The sequence below is a fragment of the Polypterus senegalus genome, unplaced genomic scaffold, assembly GCF_016835505.1.
Source record: "Polypterus senegalus isolate Bchr_013 unplaced genomic scaffold, ASM1683550v1 scaffold_479, whole genome shotgun sequence".
Taxonomy (NCBI): Eukaryota; Metazoa; Chordata; class Cladistia; order Polypteriformes; family Polypteridae; genus Polypterus; species Polypterus senegalus.
In genome coordinates this window covers 1-17,009 of record NW_024382882.1, presented here as the reverse complement: position 1 = coordinate 17,009, position 17,009 = coordinate 1, and the positions used below count along the sequence as shown (strand labels likewise).

General features: G+C 35.2%; 1 pseudogene; it reads right to left on the bottom strand.

Annotated features, from left to right (window-relative positions):
* Positions 1 to 190: 190 nt before the first annotated feature.
* Positions 191 to 16,679, bottom strand: LOC120521201 (annotated as a pseudogene).
* Positions 16,680 to 17,009: the final 330 nt, after the last annotated feature.

Sequence of the window (17,009 nt, the reverse complement as noted above, 5' to 3'; positions counted from 1 at the left end):
CATTGTTATTATTACACCATGAAAGACAGCAACAAGACTTAATACTTTCCATTAGTGTCTCTTTCAGATTTTCTTTCACATTTGAAAATTGTACAGTTAGTGTTGAAGTACAAAAACAGTTTTTTCAATGAAGTATGGATAAGAGAGGGTATAACTGATAAATAAAACATATTCTACCATTTTGACTAACCTGGTGAGTTCCCCAGATGATTTAGGGCTCCAAGTGCATAAAGTTGTTCCAGAGCTAATAGAAGGGTTTCATGTGGTGGCGGGTCCATGAAGTCAAAGTGAAGCAAGTCATTGATACCTTTATAAGAAAATAAATATCTTGACTAACCTCTCAAAACCGATACTAGAACTCTTTTCATACTTAATACATATGCTAAACATTCTGCTAAGTATGAGACACACAAAAGATAAATGACCAACACCTGCAGTACAAAGGCCATGGGGCAAAGGGACATAAACAAGTGAGGCAGCCATGTATCAGGATCAGATGAAATGCAGTTCAACTCCATCAAATATATGTACTTTTTTTTAAAAAAAGCAGTTACTAACATAGCATTTAACTCATTTAAATACAGTTCTTAAATAAATTATATATACTTCAATAAGTCAGGAACTAAATCCTACAATCATCTCTATTTCTCTTATCTTCCTGCAAGAATTAAATTAACAGAGCCATGACGTACAGTCTCAGATGAGGTTTAATTTACTTGAACTGTGAAAGGAGTTTTATGAACATTCTTGAGAATCATACAACAAAAGTGATTCACAGACTTGGTTAAACAAAGAAAAGTGTTCATCAAGATGAAAATGGCTCAAAGTTATAAGAAATAAAGGCGGGCTTGTGGCCCTTATAAACCTATATATCACATCCAGTAAAAGAAATGATCATATGAACAGGAGAAATTAGATGGATTGTGCTACAGTCAGGCATTAATACACAGATAATACTGGGGCTTTGTGAATCAAAAAGTAAAACAAATCACAACTGAAAAAAGATTAACATAATGGTCAAACGTTTTATAAGTATATGAAACAGAGTATCTCTGGGAATGCAAACCAAAAAAATTAATCAATGGATAAAAATCTCTGTATGTATATATATGTATATGTGTGTGTATGTATGTGTATATATATGTATATATATATGTGTATATGTATATATATATATGTGTATATATTAAGTGCAAAATTCTTTTTTTTTTTTCTTTTCCTCTTTTAAAGACTATATTGGTAGTAGATATCTCTATCTTTTAACCTTAAAGCGCCACTGCATGGGGCTTGATGTGCTTTGACGTGCTCTGTCTCTGGGTATGTCAGAGGACTGGGACTGCGTGAAGTGGGTTTAGCCTCACCTGGGGAGGCAAAAAGGAGGTGGGGGTTAAGGGGAAGAGAAAGAGAGCAGGCTTGATCTATATCTAATCTATCATCTCAATCTTTATAATTATAACTATCAACGTAATAATAAGCTGCATGGCAGCAACTCTTGGGGGAATAGGAAATTAAAACCTAAACTATCTCACTTCCAGTTAAGACTATAAAATGACATCAAAAACTCAGAATCAGTGTCTCCATGATGGGACAGTTAACCGTAAGCTGGAATGTTAAAGGCCTGAATCACGAATTAAAGAGAAAGAAAGTACTTGCTCACCTAACAGGTCTAAATGCTAAAATAGTATTTTTACAGGAAACCCACTTACTAAGTAAGGATCAGTTCCGGCTGCAAAAAGACTGGACTGGCCAAATGTTCCATTCTAGTTTCACAAAGAAAACTAGAGGGGTGGGAATTCTGATACATAGAACAGTACCATTTGTAGCATCAGATGTAGTATTGGATCCTGAAGGGAGATATGTGATGGTCATGGGAGACTTAGCTAACTGTAAAATGATTTTGATAAATGTTTATGCACCTAATGTTGATGATAAGGAATTTATACAAAATTTATTTGCATCCATTCCCAATCTGAACACTCATAAACTTATAATGGCTGGGGACTTTAATTGTGTTCTAAATCCACTTTTAGATAAGACTTCCTCCACAGGGGGGACGGCAACTAACACCGCAAAGATAATTACAAAGTTTATAACTGATCACAACTTATCAGATCCCTGGAGGTTTTTAAACCCAAATTCAAGAACATATTCTTTCTACTCACCAGTACATCATTGCTACTCAAGGATTGATTACTTCTTTATAGATAATAACTTCTTGCCTAAGATTAAATCTTGTAAATCGATGCTATTGTTATTTCAGACCATGCTCCGATGATCTTGGATCTGAAATTACTAAGCCCCATACACTCACCCCGCAGATGGCGCCTCAATCCGCTTCTATTAGCTGATGAGAATTGTACTGAATTTATATCCAAACAAATCGAATTCTTTCTAGAGACAAATACATCCCTGAGATCTCTGCAGGAATACTCTGGAAACTCTTAAGGCCTTCTTAAGAGGACAGATTATCTCATATCTTTCCCACAGAAATAAATCCGAGCGAAGAAAGTAGCAGAGAAAAAAAGTGAAATTACTAAAATAGATGAAGAACATGCCAGACTACCAAGCGAGACTCTACATAGAGGAGGCAGGCTCTACATTCAGAATTAAACCTCTTGACAACTAAAGAAACCGAACAACTAATTTACAAATCCAGACATCATTATTATGAACATGGAGAAAGCTAATAAGCTTTTAGCGCAACAAATTCACAAGCAAGATGTAGCGATAGCAATCTCGGTAATTACTAACACGAATGGAGATAAAATCATCGAACACAAAAATATAATGTACACTTTTAGAGACTACTATAAATCCCTATATACTACTGAGTTTAAAGAAGACAATATACAATCTAATGCATTTCTGGATAAATTACAGATACCACAAATTGACGCTTTTAGTGTGGAGGAACTCGATAAACCTCTGTCATTATCAGAATTACTGGATGCTATAAAGTCACTCCAAGGTGGAAAAGCAGCAGGCCCTGCGGCTACCCTGCAGAGTTTTACAAGAAATTCTCCGCTCAGCTAGCTCCCCTCCTATTAGCAACATTTACAGAAGCCAGAGATAACCAATCTCTTCCACAAACCTTTCGCCAAGCACTAATCACTGTCTTTCCAAAAGAAAATAAGGACTTATTACAATGTGCATCATACAGACCAATTTCACTTCTGAATAACGACGTTAAAATACTCTCTAAAATCATAGCTAGAAGGATGGAGAAAGTGCTCCCTCGGTAATATCACAAGACCAAACTGGATTTATTAGGGGCCGACAATTATCTTCAAATCTTCGACGCCTGTTTAATGTAATATACTCACCAACTAAATCAAACACCCAGAAATATTATTATCATTGGATGCAGAAAAGCTTCGACATGATTGAATGGAAATACCTTTTACTATTTTGGAGAAGTTTGGTTTGGCCAACATTTGTGCATGGATTAAATTACTGTATACTAACCCAGAAGCTTCAGTTTGCATCAATAACATTTGCTCAGACTACTTTAAACTAGAGCGTGGCACAAGACAAGGATGCCCTTTGTCACCACTGCTGTTTGCAATTGCCATTGAACCACTGGCAATACATTGTCGAAATACTGATCAGATAAAGGGATTAGCAGAGAAGGACTGGAACAGAAAATCTCATTATATGCAGATGACATGGTACTGTATATATCGGACCCAGAAAATTCTCTGCCTGTAGTCTTAGCAGCACTCAGAATTTCAAAAGCTCTCTGGTCTCAGAATTAATCTGAATAAAAGTGTACTCTTTCCGGTGAATTGCAAGCATATAATATTAGATTAGACACCCTTCCTTTTATCATTGCAGAACAGTTTAAATACCTCGGGTAAACATCACAAGTAAACATAAAGTTCTATATCAACAAAATTTACGTACGTCTGCATGGAAAAAATTAAACAAGACTTGCATAGATGGTCAACCCTTCATCTACACTAGCTGGAAGAATTAACACTGTTAAGATGAATATTCTTCCTAAGCTCCTTTTATTTCAAAACATACCAATATACATTAATAAATCGTTCTTAAGCAATTAGATTCAACAATAACCTCATTTATTTGGAATTCTAAACATCCACGATCAAAAGGCGACCCTACAAAGACAAAGGCAGAAGGTGGCATGGCTCTACCTAACTTCCAGTTTTATTACTGGAGCCAAATATACAGGCGATAAGAACCTGGACACAAATAGAAGAACATACACAGGCATGGACCGCAATAGAAGTAAAATCCTGCAGTACTTCTTTGTATTCCTGCTCTGCGCTCCAATAAACACACGTTATCGGCAATACACTAATAACCCAATTGTGCTTCACTCCCTTAAAATCTGGAACCAATGTAGAAAGCATTTTAAGACGGAGAAGCTTCTTTCTGTGCACCCTGCAAAAGAACCACCTCTTTCAACCCTCACAAACATATGCAGTTTTTAATATCTGGAAAAATTTGGACTTAACTTGTTAAGAGATCTTTATATAGACAACGTCTTTGCATCCTATGAACAATTACAGTCCAAATTTAACATTCCAGCTCAAATTTCTTTCACTATCTTCAAATCAGGAACTTTGTTAAACAGAACCTTCCAGATTTTCCTCATCTTGCACCCTCATCCACGCTGGAAAAGTATTGCTCAATTTCAAGGAGTTAGACTCCATTTCTACAATATATAAAATCCTTTTACAATCCCTTCCTTTCAAAGATCCAAGAGGACACTGGGAAAATGACCTCTCAATTAATATATCAGAAAAAGGAGTGGAAAGTAGCAATGCAGAGAATTCACTCAAGCTCCATATGCACAAAGCATACAATTATACAACTCAAAATTATATATCGAGCACATCTGTCTCGACTAAAACTCTCAAAATGTTTCCAGGGCATGATCCAACCTGCGAACGTTGCAACCAAGTCCCAGCCTCACTGGGTCACATGTTCTGGGCCTGCACCAAATTAACATTATTCTGGACAAAAATTTTAATTACCTCTCAGACAGTCTTGGGCTCACAATCCCTCCTAACCCATTAACAGCTGTGTTTGGGGTTCTTCCAGAGGGTCTTAAGGTGGAGAAAGACAAACAAATTGTGATTGCATTCACTACACTGTTGCACGCAGACTTATTCTGATAAACTGGAAGAACCCAAACTCTCCTCTTTAAGTCAGTGGAAACTGATGTGTTATACTATTTGAAATTGGAAAAAATCAAATACTCAGTTAGAGGATCTGTGCAGACTTTTTTCAAAACATGGCAGGATCTAATCAGTAATATTTTGAAATGAGTTTATAAAGCACAGAGAATTTGTTGATTTAGGTATTTTTACAAGCCTTAAATTTTACACCATTTGGCTTGCTCTCTCTCTCTCAAGGGTGGGGATCGATCTGTTCTTAGCATAATTCTTTTTTTTTGTAAAAACTTGATTACTATGTATTGATTATAATAAAATTAAAAAAAAAAAAAAAAAATCTCTGCATTGAGCATTACTCCTGATATGAAAACAAATTTTAATGTGTGATGAAATAGCTGCCAATATCAGAAACACTGCTTACTTTCAATGCAGTTATAATCTGTGCAGGTAAAAGCACAATACCTAGACTCTTCAGCAGCACTAACATTCCCCAAGTTAGTCCTTTGTATCTCAGGAACAGTGGTGTCCTCCATCTCATGTTTGTATGCCCAAGCCGTATACAGACGGAGCACTTCCTCAGCAACACGTCCAGCTCTGCCAGCTCTCTGATTAGCCGAGGCCTGTGGAACAACACAAAATAAGGTGAAGTATTTGAGACATCATTAGAAACTTTAGTACAACAGATATATTTTTTTTAGAACAAGCAGCAAAAACAGCCAAGGTTTTAAACAGGTTGGTTCTTCAATCAAAGGAACTGAGAGTGCAAGTGACAAGGCTTGACAGATAATAAGACCACCAAGATAATAATTCACTGCAGTTTTGATTTTGTTTCTTTTTGTTGTATGTATCATATCCTCTCTTATTTTAAAACAACTTTATGAATGTTAAACATTGCTCAATTAGTTGATGATCAGGAAGTGCTACAACTTCTTTAATAAAACAGTGTGGTCTGGAGCATCCACCATGCCAAGGACGAAGGCCATCTGCAGAAGTGATTTCAGAGAAGCAAATGCTGCTGCTCATCAGTCTGGTAAGAGTCAAAAAGCAATTTCCAAACAATTTTAAGTCCACCATTTGACCATGAAGAGTACTATTAACAAATGCTGTACAGACCATTCAAAACTGTTGTTAACCTATGTGTGATGTTAAATATGGAAACAAATATCAACTCTGATTTCATAATGAATCCACAAGACCCTCCTACCTTAGAACATGTGTAACTATCAGGGACTCCATGCCAGTCCTGGATTGTAACTCTTCTGCTTGCAGAATCCAGGTCAATGACATAAATGATGCCATCAATTGTCAATGAGGTTTCTGCAATGTTAGTGGCCACTACAACCTAAAAATATTACATCTGGTTATTTGTTGACAGTAAACAACATTGTTTTTCTTTTTCTTAAAAATATATGCTCACAAGAAAAAAAATCTTAGTAATGTAGCTTTTAACAGACACTAGAGGATAAATTCCTAAAGTGCTTAAGGAGATATTTTCAAATGGTAGTTATGAAAAATGTTCTAAAATATTCAAAGTTTATAAAATTAATTACTATTGCAATCCTGTTGAAAAACATTAAGATAAACACCTTTTTTATTTTAAACATAGTGGTGAACTGACAGGTTTTGACTGCCAACTGATCACGGTTTTTTTTTTTTATTTTCATGCTTGTTTTTTCTGTACATGTTCCATAAGGTTGCCCATGAGAAAATAAAATGGTCTCCATATTAATGCACATCTGTCACTTTAAGCAACTATCTTTGAGATTCAATGATGGACGTTGCAAGTTCAAGACATATTGAAATTTGTAAACAGTGACTTTTGAATCCTAAGGACATTATAATAGATAGGACAATGATCTATTATATACATAAAGAATGAAAGGTACTGATGTATGATGCAAGAAACACTCCTGACCATTCGCTAGAGATACTCTTTTGGTAGATTGGAGAATAACTGAACTTTGTGCTACTGTAAGCTAATTGTAAATTTTCAGGATTACAATTTTTTTCTAAATAGGCTTCACACCTCAACTGTTCAAAGCAATGCTGCTGCCAGCGTTCATCTTTCTGCAATCAGTCCCTTCTGTTCATATGCTGTTGCAACAGTAAGTAATTTGTTGGTACAGAAGAAAAAGCAATGGTAAAGCTGTTAGGTTCTGTTAATCCCTGGCAACTTCTATATAATAATTTAAAAAATATATATTTGTTTCACTCGACAAGGTATGGTGATGTGTAAGTTTACTTTTAACTCTTACCTTCCTTGCACCAGGAGGTGTAGGTTCAAAAATCTTGGCTTGAATATCAGAAGGCAAATTGGCGTATATAGGAAGCACAATCAGCTCAGCAATCTTAGATCCCAGTCTTCGACAGCGTTCCTGTAGCATTTCACAGCAGGCTTCAATTTCTTCCTAGGGACAGCAGAAGAAAAACCATTAAACAATAGTAATACTTATATTACTAGTACTGTACATCAAAGAGGTAAACTGTTTTGTCATACAACATATTTGATTGTATACACATTTAAAATGATTTGTTAAAGACCATAATTTACTCTGATCCTGGACAACTTCAATTTAGTCTTTCATGTTAAATCAAGTTATTTAAGAAAGAGATTGTAGTGTTAAAGGCATTATAAAAGAAAATAATTATTTTTACCTGACCAGTGAGAAATACAAGAATATCCCCTTGTGGCTGCGTTACATGAATTTGCAATACTGAAACTACACATGCTTCCAGATAATCTGCCTCTGGTGCCTAGAAAAAGACATGAGGAAAATAAGCAAAAAACACACAAATAAATGTGATCCTTGTTTTTGTCACTGTTTATGTGGTGTGTGATTGTGTCAGTGTGAATTTCCTTCAGGTGGCTTTGCAATTCCCAAGAATGTGCAGGTTAGATTAACTGGCCTAATCCAAGAGGGTATGTACATACTTGCGCATGTGTTTTCCTAGAAATGTACTTGTGTATATATCGTCCATTGTTAGTTACTGCCTTATATCCAATACTACAATGAAAGTCAACTGCTTCTTGTGACTTTTTAATGGAAAACATAGGTTAAGGAAATGATTGACTAAAGCAAAGATCACTAGGAAGTGATTTAACTACTCTAGGGGAAAAAGCCAGAGTTAAAAGAGTAAAGAACCTGCTAGTGCAGTAAAATTAAAAATTAAAAATGAGGCTTTTTAAACCATTGAAAATGTTTTCTCTATATCATTAAAGTTAATACTTACTTTTGTGTAGAATATATCAACTGGGAATCTACGGCCAGGTATCCGAAAGATTGGAGCATCATCAAAGAATGCAGAAAATCGCTCAGTATCTAGCGTGGCACTGGCAATCAGCACTTTGAGATCAGGACGAAAGCGTGCAATATCTTTGATGAGGCCAAACAAGATATCTGTGTGCAACGCGGCTCCATGAGCTTCATCAATGATGACCACACTAGAGGGAAAGGAGGAGATTAGCATACCAATACCAGCATTTGTGTGATAGGATTACTAATAATTATTTAAAGAATTTTGAATTAGCCCCCAGAAACTCCTTAATTATTCTTTAGATATTTTAGCCTCAAGAAGTGACAAAAATAACCTAGGGGTAAATAAAACATACAGATAAGGAAATAACAAACACATTCTACAGATGTTTGCTTTTTACCAAGCCAGTAATATTGCAGTAGTTACAAGTTCTACTTGGGCCACACTAGACCAAGTATGTGTCATCCTGGTCCTGGAGGGCCCAATGCTACAAGCTTTCGCTCCAACCAGTTTCTTAGGTAGACACCAATTCCTGTCGCCTAATGCCAAAATTGTTAACTAGATGTACAGTTCCAGTCCATTTATTCACATTGTTATGTCAGAAATTTAAGGGAGAAAGAATAAGAAACCATTAATCTCTTGTTTGTTTGTAATTCTTCACTAAACATTATATTAAAAGAAATTGTACACAAGTGAAAATGGTACCAAGCTTGCTGGTCAGCTGCTATTTACCGTAATATTTGCCCATGATCAATAACCTTCTGCAGACTGGGAAAATATATTTATCCCTCTTTATTCAACTTCTTGCAACAATGGGTGATTTTTTTTCTTAAATATAAACACCTATTTGGTATCTAGTCCACTTTTTTCCCCCCAGTGAAGCACATTTCATTATATGGGCCTCTAAAAAAAATTTGAAATCCATGCTCGCTATGGCTGCTTAGCCTTATAACGTGCCTCTTAAATAAGCAGGAGCTTTTACTCTCTCGGTCCTCCCTCTGCCACTCCTGAATGTGGTGCCTGCCACAAAGCCTAAATGCTTTGCTAGTCTTGTGACTTTTCTCTCTTTGCTGTGGTACTCTAATGAGGTTGCTGCTTTTGTCACTAAATATCTATAAACTCTTGAAATCTTTAAAACAAAAAGGCAGAAAAAAGTTAAAGCAACCAAAAGTTTTAACTCAAATTTCATGACTACATTTTGCCATGGGACACGCAACTGTGCTCCTATTAATGAATTTGTTATCAGTTTCTTAATTAGGTAACTGATGAATGAACTGTTTTGCATCATGGAGAAATCAAGGGTTGATGTCTGCTATAGGTGTTTAAGACCGTTTCATTGATATTTGGGAAAGTGGATAAGGATTTTCTGGTTGACAAGTAATGCATTGTTATTTTCTTCATTTAAAATAATATGTTGCTTGTAAATCGTTGTCAATATCAATTTTTGACATTCCACTTTGAGGAACAGATAACAAATCGCATAATGAGGGATGATTGTATATGAATAATTCTGAACAAAACTAGATACCTTTCATTTCAAAAATACAGGGGTCCTCGGGTTACAACGTCGACATCTGACGTTTAGAGTTTACGACGCTCATTCCCATAAAAACATGCTTCGGATTACGCTGTTAGCATCGATCTACAGACTTACGGGGTGAACTAGTTTGGTTGTGGGTGGCGAAAGTAGCAGCATATGAGTGAGGAGTTTCAGAACTACAGTAGTTTTGTTGCATGCTGTGAAAGTGAAAGTAAAAGTATCGGTGTATGAGTGAGGGAGTCGAACTTGTAACGCTCATTCCCATAAAAACTTTAAAAAATTGAGATGAGTGCTTCAGCTTATGCCATTAGCGTTGCACTTACAGACTTCGTGGGCAAACTAGTTTGGTTTGGAAGGATACAGTAACACAGCAAGGAGTTGGCAAACACATTTGGTTTAATGCGTGGAGGAAGTGTTCTATTTGTGTTGCTTTGTTTGGCAACTTTTTGGCCCTTATCATGGCTCCTAAACGAAAGTCAGTCTTCAGATGGTAGTGTTTCGAAGAAGAGGAAAGCCATCACGATGGAAGTGAAATTAGACATTGTAAAGAGATCAGAAGGAATAAAGGTAAGGAATTTATTTTACACTCATTTTTGTCATTTTTCTCTTACTACAGTATAGTACAGTACAGTATATTTATGTCCTTTTCCTTTTCTGTAGCTTAGTTGTGTTTTTATGTTTTAGATTATAATTTTACAAATGTGTTAGGATAGGTAAGTGACTTATGCTAGGGTGTGTTTCGACTTACACCAAAATTTGGGTTACATCACTGCTGTAGGAACGGAACTGTGTCGTAACCTGAGGACCCCCGTATGTGCCAATAAACATCCTTTAAAATGAGAAAAAAAAAGGAAAAAAGTGCACTATTGTTCATTTCTAAAAATACAGACTCACGGTTTAAATGACCCTTATTAATCAGAAGTTCTGTTATGCAAGACTAACAAAAAATAATTTTTTTGGAAAGAAAGTTTGTAGCCTTTCAACACCTGGACTGGACACTGTTGGACTAAGCAATATGCAAATTAGACAGTGATATACTCTATTATTAATAGCATGAATCAGTAAAGGACAACATTTAAACATGGTGAAAAGTCTAGTAAATCCTGGAAACAAGAAGCTTGCAAATACTGCACAATGTCATAAAAATGTAAACCAGCCCATACTTGTAATTATATCCCAATTAATTAAACTTGTACCATAGATAAATTAATGAAAGCAACTGCAAAAAAACTCAATAGCTTTTTGGTATGGAGGCATTAGTATACATTTTTAGACAGGAAGGCATATATTATTTAACTAGTATCGTTGTTTAATGTGCAACATAATAACTACATCAGATGAGTTTGTGGATCTGAGCAAAACTAAATTTTAACAGATGTGGAAAATGAAGTTTAAACTAAAAAGTTTTTTTTTTAACGATAAAAACCAAAACATATCACTTAGAATTACAAAATGGGATTGAGCTGGAATACAGTACATGCCTAATTGAATAAAAGTGACAATTCTACCGGCTCATCACTGTCCTAATCAGAGAATATACAGAAGTGATTTGAAAGTCTAACTACAAGTTCAGTATACTGTATAGCTAGCTGCATTTGTGAGGCCATATCTAGAATACTGCTTGTAACTCTGGTGTTCAAATTAAGAGGGAACACAGCAGATATACAGAATGTCCAAATAAGTGCTACTAATATTGTTAGGTAAACCTAGCCTTAAATGTAATATAAAAGTATAAAGGAATAAGGAAGTTATGCCAGCAATTACTTTAAAATAAATCATTTAACAAGAAAGTGGTTCTGTAAACTGAAGACTAGACACCTTGACACCATTACTTATTAGTAAGGCGCAACTTGGAGATCTTCAAATTTCCACTCAACTTTCGTATGAATGTATAGTAAGTAGGAAGTGACACCCTGTAGTTGAATGGTGACTCTGAACTGATCTTGTATAAGGGAGTGTGAGTGTGATCATGCAAAGGACAGATTTGGTTTCCATACTAGGACCAAGGGCATTGAGATGTTCTCCAGCTTTGTGTTTCAGAAGGGGAACTCCATGTTACCTGTAACTTGCCAAATCAGGCTCAGTCAGAATTCTCTCAGCAACATGCCATCTGTCATGTACTGAGAATGGTACGCCCAAAATACAGTCTTCAAATCGAATGCAGTAACCCACCTGTGGAATAAAATGTTGACTAAATGAAAACTAGAGTATTTTATCTGCAACTGAATCAAAGAGACAGGGACCAAATTAAGACTGTGTTCAATAACAAAAGAGTGTCTGTGTAAATGCATTACAAACATTCAGTACCCATTAAAATAACAAGTCTTAAATTTTGAATTGTTCTTAATTTAAAAACTCAAAAATCAGTAACTGAACCAGAATGAAATAATCAAAATGCAAATTCAAATTGATAACTGAAAGGTTAATCAAATAATTCAGTACTTAAATATGATAAATCTACCCATCTACTCCAGTACTAGGTAACTAGAACCAAAAGAATAATCAGACAAAGGAAAAAGTAGAATTCTAGGTATTTTTATATTACGCTACAAAGACGTATCATTAATACCTCATTCCCCAGTTTGACTCCCATTTCCTGTAAACCACGAGAGCTACACTCATTGCTGCAACTCTCCTTGGTTGGGTGCAACCAATCTTCATTTCTTTCTTCACAAATCCCTAAAAAATAATTTACATTACATCTTAATATTTAAAAATGGTCAGTCTCAATTTGCAATACAGTAATAAAGGTGACACTTATCTGAAAGCTAAAAGACAGACTGCAAGTCTACAGAGACTAAAGATTTAAGACATGGGGTAGCGGAGCAGATCATCGACAGTCCTGGCTCAGACAAAATTTATTAACTTCTCCAAAAGCGTACCAGTCATTTCATAAAGTTATACATTAAGTGAACATTTACTGAAAATATGTATATGCACTGTAAATGAAGCTCTTTTTCTGACAAAGGCAGCTTCATGCTATCAGATCTTTCAAACTTCTGAACTCAGCAGCTTTGGAGCTATTCTTAAAATGTTTTTTACACAGTAAAAATGAAATCTAAACAAGTAAAAAGTATTTATATTATGCCATTAAATGTGGTTTTTCTTAATGTAAAACTTATTGACTTATATTTACAATTATTTGGCTTAATTTATGAAATCTTGTCAAGTAAATTTTGTTTACCTCATTGGCAGATTTGTTCACTAAATATAAAAGCAAAACAACTCCCGTTTAAAATTTCTCTAGTTTTTGCAATGTATAGTCATTGGCAATTACTTTTTTTTTAAATTCTAAGTACATAAAATTAAACAAGGATTGCATCAGAAGTAAAGGAAATATTGAACTTATCAAAAATGCATGACAATGTTGAAATTTACAGTATTATTGTCCCTGAGCATCTTTAAACTTCTTGTGTGCAAGAATGACTTAAAGAAGCCTGAGCAAAACAAAACAGGAGTGTGACTACCAGTTTTTAATTCTGCACAACTGAGCTACAGACTCACAAAGCCCAGTGGAGTACCAGATGTTTGATAAATAAATCCATACAGTATGTTCCCAATAAAAACTGATAAAAACAAAACACACAACTGCACATGAATAGTCTTCACTTTGGTGTTGCTTTTAAGACAGTCTGCCATACTGCTGTAACCTCCGTCTAAAGGCTGGTTTATACTTTACATATCCGTGCCAGGCTTGAGGGCCACGTGGCAAAAATAACATCAGACATTAAGGTATGCTTGTACATGTGGCTGCCACATGCCTCACACAGAAATTTTTCTAATTGCTGTGTATCCGAAGTGGTGAACTTCGAGGAGAAGATGGTTATGTGGGTGCCTTAAAGATGAATGAAGGGCTGGATACAACGCAGTAAGTCATCCAAGCAAAAAAATTTGAAGAGCATCTGTTTATCATATAGGTTCCCACACATGAGAATATAATACTTACCCTACCTTCACCATTTTTGGTTAATGGGTCTGACACACACCACACACACACACTAGTGAGCAATACAATACGGCAGAAAGTCTATAAATTCCAATACATTAAAAAAAAAAAAATGATGGTGGAGTTGTGCTCTGAGGCTAAAGATCTATGTTAGTATCTGGAAGGTTGTCAGTTCAAATTCAGTTACTGCTAGAAGGGATCCTATTTGTTGTGCCACTGAGCAAGGCCCTTAACCTGAAAATTGCTCCAGGTGCTGTACAATGGCTGACCTGCGCTTTGACCTCGAAGGGTCATACAAAAGACAATTTCCTCTGAGATCAATATAGTGTATTAATACCAAAAAAATTAAAACAAACCAAGCAAGAGAAAGAATTGTGTTACCTGTAAAACAACTTGTACAGTGAGGGCAAGAATGCCAAAAGATAACCATATACTTGTGTTGTTAATTGTGATATAAGTAGTAATTAATGCACATTTTGTTATAGGTAAAAAAAAAAAAGTCCAACAGTTTCAGTACTGCTTCAATACCATTTACAAGTGAAAGGAATCATAATTGCAAGAACGATTATGACCAAGTAAATAGAAAATAACTTTTCAATTACTTAAAGAAATGTAACTGTTTAAATACGGAACATATTCCACAAAGTAATGATGACTGCAGAATCAAAACCAAGTCAGCAAACATGCCATTTTTAAGCAGAAAGAAAAAAACATAAAAAAGTGGTCCTTTGATACAAGGCAAAATTAATTTTAGGACTGAAATGGTGAGGAAGCACAGTAACATCAGACTGTTAACTACTCTAACAATTGCACAGGCAGGGCTGATCTATTTCATGAAATGTACAGCTTGGAAACAAAATGGTACACTGATGCACCAAGTAACTTTTAAATGATGGGGCTTACTACCACTGAGAAAATGATCTAAAATATTCAGCAGCTTGTTGATCACATGTGATGGCTTGTATGTTCCAACAATGCTCTGGTCACAAATGTTCAAGTGTTTAGCTTTGGGAATCGGACATTAACCTTTCAAAATCTTAAGGTTCACTCCATTACAAACAAATCTAGTCTTATGCAGTCACAGAGAGGAATCCCATACAAAAAAAAAAAACAAAAAAACTGCTCACCATTACCCAATATATACTTGGGACTCTAGCAGGTATACTGGAGTTGGTGAAAACGCTCATTACTATTTCCCAAACTGCAAAGTGTGAACATGCTTTTCAGGTCTAAACATCTCTTTACTAACATGAGTACCCTCTTAATATTAACACGTGAGAAATGTTAATGCATCTGTATACATAGATCACAGGCTGTGGTAATATTTTTGAAAGAGAAACAAATTAGTATTAGTAGTAAATTTGAGAATACAATATTAATGCAGTACTGTATTTCAGTTCATTTTGATCAAATATTTTGTATACATTGTAAAAATAGCACATATCAACATGACATAATCCTTTAAAAATCTATTATAATATATAATATATATATATATATATATAATTATCTATTTGCTAAAATATTTCTTCCAACATGTTGATTGTGTTCATATTTTGGTAGAAGATCACTATGTTCACGTGTAAAACAAAACTTTACAAAAAGCTGCCGTAATCATCCACCCTGTTTATAAAGCTGGGCTACCAGAAAACATACCTGGACTGCAAGGTTTACAAAGCTGGTAGCCCAGTAGACTACTCATATGCATTTACAACTTTACACATGTGTTAAAGTATGCATTTTTGGTTTACATTTATTAATTATCCATGATAGGTCTTCTGAATTGTAAATTAATATATTCAATACTAGCTACAAGGCTGGTAGATAAGTTACATTTCAGGTTGTTATTTCAAATATGTTTTTCTTTTATGTCAATGATCTATATCAATGATGGAGAAACCTGAAGTAGTGTTAGAAAAACTAAAATAATCCAGAAGTAATACATTCTGAGAAGAGTGTCCAGTCACATGGTGAAGAGGGCAGAACGTGCATTGAGAAAATAAGGCAAACACAGATATGGATGAATGTGCAGTAAGATTACAAAAATGGGTCTTTTTTAAAAAGTGAAATAAATCTGTGAAAACTCTTGACTAAGCTTAGGTTGATGAGTTAACATAGGTAAAGGCCTATTTTACTAGTTATTGCTGTCTCACCTCTTCTAGAAGATACTGTGGAATCTGAGTTGTTTTCCCAGAGCCAGTCTCCCTCAATAATGAGAATTTGATGATCCTCTATAGCTTTCAACAGATCTTCTGTAGCGATAGACAGGCAGGCTTTTGCGACCTCCTGAATGGACAGTTTTTGCTTCTGGGATTCAGAAAGCTCGACATCCTTCTTGTCATCCTAGAAAAATCAAGTCAGAATTAAAAAAAAAAGTTCTATTTAACTAAAGTTCCAACAGGTTAAATAAATGGATAAAAACATTTTGAACAAATTTGTACTGGGTTTGAAACATTTAAAAACACAAGATGTTGTATATTTTGGTTAATCACATACAAAACCCAAGACATTCCACTCTAAACATCATTGTGACAAATTAAATTTATATGACACTTCATCCTAGGCTAACCTTTTCAACTGTGCCTTTCATGGTGACAGCACTGACAAATTCAATCATTTCATCATCTTCCATGACAAACTCATAACGCTCGCTTTCCTTCTTGCTTCTCCTGAACATCACGAGCCCCAAACTTAAGTACTGCTGCTCCTAGCTGCTCCTCCTCCCAGCGCTCTGTTCATCCCGAGGGGCTGATCCAGTATCTCCAGACTCAGGTTCAATGTACTCATCAGGAACTGTCTAGAAGGAACATTCATGGTAAACATATAAGTTATTTTTCAAAGAATGAACATAAAAACAGATAAAGTGATATTATGGATATCAGCCATTATTTTAACCCTATCATCTGCCATCAGTGTCCTGCAACAAGAACACAACGTCCACATTCTCAACCCTGTACTAGAACATTTGTTTTGTGAATATGTACAATTAAAAGTAAGGCACAGACATATTTGTAAACTGGATACTGCTAGTCGAAAATTAGCATCAAATAATGTTTGAATACATAAATTAAATCAATGACTTACATTAACATCACCTATTCCAGCCAGTACTACTTTTTCAATATCT